The sequence below is a fragment of the Penaeus japonicus genome, unplaced genomic scaffold (assembly GCF_977035675.1).
Source record: "Penaeus japonicus unplaced genomic scaffold, GWHDUDI00000001_assembly GWHDUDI00000035, whole genome shotgun sequence".
Classification (NCBI taxonomy): domain Eukaryota; kingdom Metazoa; phylum Arthropoda; class Malacostraca; order Decapoda; family Penaeidae; genus Penaeus; species Penaeus japonicus.
Window position 1 is genome coordinate 14,170,866 of NW_028234437.1, and position 4,925 is coordinate 14,175,790.

Genomic DNA, 4,925 nt, shown 5'->3' on the forward strand with positions numbered 1-4,925 from the left:
CTATGACCTGTAGCTGTAACAGTTTGATCTATTATAAGTGATATGAAAATACATTTTGTCCATATTGATACTGTATGTAGTAGTAAGCACAGCAAGTTGTTTTCTAAATTTACTTGGTTATATCAACATTCATTACAAATTAGATTCCTAGAACTTAATGGGCTAATTGCAGCTAATCATACAACACACAAGCATGTAGAATAACACATCCAACTTATAATATCTCAAGCATTACAATGTTTTCACTTGAGGGGATCATCCTGCAGCAGAGTAGAAAACTGGGTTGGGTTGGTGAAAAATGAGATGTGATCGGATTTGGACTCATACAATACTCAGCTATACTTTGTTAATCCCTTAACCCAATCCTGATGGGCCCAGCAAGAATTGGCAACCCCCTACACCGGGCCTAAGTATTGCCTCGGGGACATGACTGGTGTCGCCCCGTCATCAGGCACGACTGTGTGTCACACCTGGATGAAGTGAACCATGTCACGGCTTAGCTGGTCTTTCCGCCAGGGATGTAATATCACATCATGGTTTGTTGTATGCACAGCATGCTGGGTGATCAGGCGCTTCAGTAGATGAATAGCTTGTAGTGTTAGGTCTGTGCATTTCAAAATACCCAGGTGTAATATCCCGGCAGAGCCAAAACCACCCCTGATTCACAAAGTTTTACCAGTACTCATAAATACTTCACTATGGATATGACTTAGTGCTGGCCAAAAGTATCTTCAGAGTGCATTTTCATCAATCTGAATCATAGTTGAGGAAAAAAACAAAATACAAGGAAAAACAAATTTGTAAATTCTCAACTGTCTTGCAGAACCAACAAGGGTAAATATGGATTGATTTCGATGTCTCTTTGATATATGCATGCCTACTGTTAGGTAGGAAGAGTAGTGAATCAAAAATATTATATAAAAAATTAACAGGAAAATGATAAACATACATACAATAACTGCCAAGATGTAGATCTGCCCAGAGCGTGCAACAGAAATTTGTATCTTTTCTTAATTCTGGTATGTTATATCTAATTCACTCCTCTGATGTGTTTAAGAAAATAAATAATATATAGACCTATCAATCAAGCTATGCATCATTATACAAAAATGTACATCATTAGTCTTCACTGTAGACATGTAAAATAATGCAGTAGTGGGATGCATATGAGCAAAATACTCATCCCAATAGTTTGTAACAAAAGTTTAATTGACATCTTTCTTCTTCTCACTAGTTTATGGCGAACTTGAATCTATACTGTAACTGGCTTCTCTATCAGCATATGTGCATTTCTTATCGATTTTCTCCTTTCTTAATAAAGTGCTCTGGATTTTACTAACAGCTCCATATGCATTTATTTTGCGAGTACTCAACGTCAATCACTATGCTTTTTCTAGCATTCATAATGCCTCAATGAAAGCAATGTCATAGTGTTAGCCGAAGTACAAAGCATGCTAAGCAGTTGGCTATTGTGATTCATTCATTGCATCATGCAGATGCAGCTCATGATTCTTTTCCCCTGCTGTCCTTGTTTCTTTCATCCATTTATGGGGAGGCATATATTTGCCTAATTCTGTTCCTGATTGCAATATAGCAAACATATGCAGCTTCCCACCAATTGACTTCCAGAGGCCAAGGCCACACTGAACCTCTTAGAGAGATTATTGCTCACCCTATTTTAACCCATTCATGACAGGATGTAGTTTTGCCTACTCCTGCTAACTCCGTGAAGATAACAAGCACGCAACACTTCATGCCAGGGTGTTTTCTTGATGCACGGGGCCGCATTGATCCTCTCAGAGCGTTTTTCACCCACCCTATTCTTATGGTTTTCATGAATGCGTTTATGTTGTAAAGGCACGTAAATATATTGCCATGTTCAGAGGAGATAATTTCGTCAAAAAACATGCTACAGTAATGCCTATTTAAAAAACATGTTTTATACTTTTTCTTTTTTTACCAAAACAAAAATAACAATATGAATAATCATACATGTACATATGAGTATGTACATGTACCTCGTGACGTGATATCACAGGCAATCAACAAATTAGAAGTAGTATTGCATTAGTAATTTTTTACTTTATATTATTTCTTGGCCAACACACATTTGATTTTACAATAGTTTTTCAAATCAGATCTTTCTATTCAACCGGTCAAGAAGCAGAAATTAACATGATGTCATCAATATCATGTAGTTTTCTGTGACGACATTTTTCTAACGTTATGTCTCATTTTATGACACTCAAACACCTAAACTAAAATAAAAGAGTTTAAGAAATTATGTAAAATGATTATATTTGAGAACAATCTAGCGATCTATTGCTCACGTTTCAGCGTGTCACTACTGGGCTCCCAGGCCGCGGCCAAAAAATGTACCACATCTCAGGACGTTCCCCGGGTCCGGGAACATTTTTCGGCCCCGTGATAGGAAGTCAACCGGCGCAAATGGGTTAAGGGGTACCAAATTTTTTTTTTTTTTTTTTTCTTTTTTTTTTTTTGTCAAGTCAAGAAAAATATTTATATACAAGTGTAACTACAATGTGCATATACAAATTTAACTATTTAAATATGTATATACGACAAAACACATAATGGGATATTTTTTGTTATTTTGGTAATATTCCAATGACGTGATATCTTTTCATCCGTTGCGATTGGTTTAAAGCCTAATCCAGGAACACCTTGTGATTCCCGCCCCTCCCACCTGCTGTCTTTGCTCTCTTTGAGCCCATTCTGGAAACCTCACCTAACTTCCTTTCTCTCTACCATCTTTTCTCGCTCAAAGCTCTTACCCAGTACCTTCTTTAACTTTTCTCCTCCTGCTCTCCTGGGTTTTCCTGACTTCTCTTGTCACCCTACTGTCTTGCTCCCTCAGAGCCCTTAACCAGGACTTCTCTCACTGCTGTTTTGCCCATCGTACGTTCACAGTCCTGAATTTGGTTTTACTTCCTCCTATACACCCCTTCATACAAACCATCACATGCAAATCATCATTTCTTTTAAGTGTGACTAGTACTGAAGAAGCAGAGGTTAGGCGTATTGCTAAGCCTCAGTCTCTTTTTGATAACATAAATGCTGGTCATGATGTCACTCCAGCTGACTAGCTCAATGTTATTGAAATAATTAACCAGTGTTATTTGTTGATATTGTGGAAGCAATATACATTACTTATGCAGCAGACAGTTTATTTTGTCTACACAACTCTTATTTATGACAACTGCCAAACATCCATGTCAGTTACTTTACCCCTTTCCACAAACTCGCATGAATGTGATACATCTGTGAATGCTCAATATGTTTATGTCTGCTTCAAGAACAATGACAGGATTAGAAATGCTGAACTTACTGGCATTCAGTTATTAACACTATTGCCATTATCTCTCTAACAAGAGTTTTTGAGTTTTTGGCCACCATAGCCATATTGGAGTAGCTTTCATCTTGGAGGCTTTCACTGGCACCAGCTTAGATTTTGAAGTGCTGAGTAACTTATGAGTCAAAAGAGAAACATATGTGTCCAGCACAATCTGAATCTAGAGAAAAATTACTCGCAAAAAGTTACTTTGATGGAGCTGGCTGCAACTAAACACTAGTTTTTGTATGTGTAAGACCAATGCTTCTATTATGTAGCTATTGTTGGTAATGGTGACTCAGCTGCTTATTGAGAGATTTTGAACATCTACAGTCTACATCACCCAATCAAAAAGTAAAAATTCATCAATCAAGTTGGAAAATAAATTGGAAGGACAGGACATGACCAGACCCACACAGTAACAGGGAGGCAATACTGGCATTTGGTCTTGGCAGGAACTTTGAAAAAAATGTACCGATAGTTAATGCAAGCCATCAACGACGAGATATTTCATCAAGCATAGTGCTTGGCCACGGCCAGATTGGGCAAATAGCATGAGGCATTAAGTTTACACATTTGAAATACCCCAAGCATTTTGATAATTTGGAGCCAAAACAGCTAAGTCTGCACAAGGTTAAAAATCTAAAAAGTTATGTAAACATAACCTTTACGAAGCTACTAACCACTTTAACATATTACCATTGTGCCTCTACTGATTTTTGACCTAGCCACAACTTTTGTCCTCCTGGTGGAGATTCTGGTTACTGGTTCAGTAATATTAGGGCTTTAGGCACTTGGTCCACAAGTGTGCCTGCTACAATGCCTACTTTTCAGAGGCATCAGGTTAGGTCTTTAGACAATCCAGGGTAACTACAATGCCTTGTTAAGAAAATGTTTTCAGGGGTTCACCCCACAACACCAATGGATCTATCCAATCAAAGTTGTGGGAAAAAATTAATCCATCCATTCAAAGTTGTGGGCAAAATGTACTAATAGCAAGTATACAGGCACACTCATGCATTACAGCATTAGATCATAACTTCAGGCAGCATATTCTTAATTTAGGATGGACTGTTTCCCAGTGTTTATGCTTCACAGCATAAACACAGAGGAACATATCACTGCTCTTACAGAGCAGATCACCAGCATTATTATGCAGGTGGATTTTCAGTGCTAAACGTGACCTCAAAGTGCAATTATAATAAATCTAAATAATCCATACTTTTAACATTGTGGGCAAAATGGATTCCAAAGCTGGAGAGGGTGTGTATCAGGGGTGTTACACCCTACATGCAGAAAATCTCATAATCGCTTTAACAGTGCAGATCGCTGGCATTATGATTACAACAATTTACAACAGTTGAGTAATACTTTGTGCATGGAAAAGATGCATCTATGTACACACATTCATCCGTGTACACACACACGCACATCCATACTTAGGCATCTTAATCCATTTATATTCATGTTCATCAATGTACACATTTACATCGATGTTCATATATGCACACATATGTATCTATGTACACACATGTACATTTGTACATTTATGTTCACATACATATATATCTAT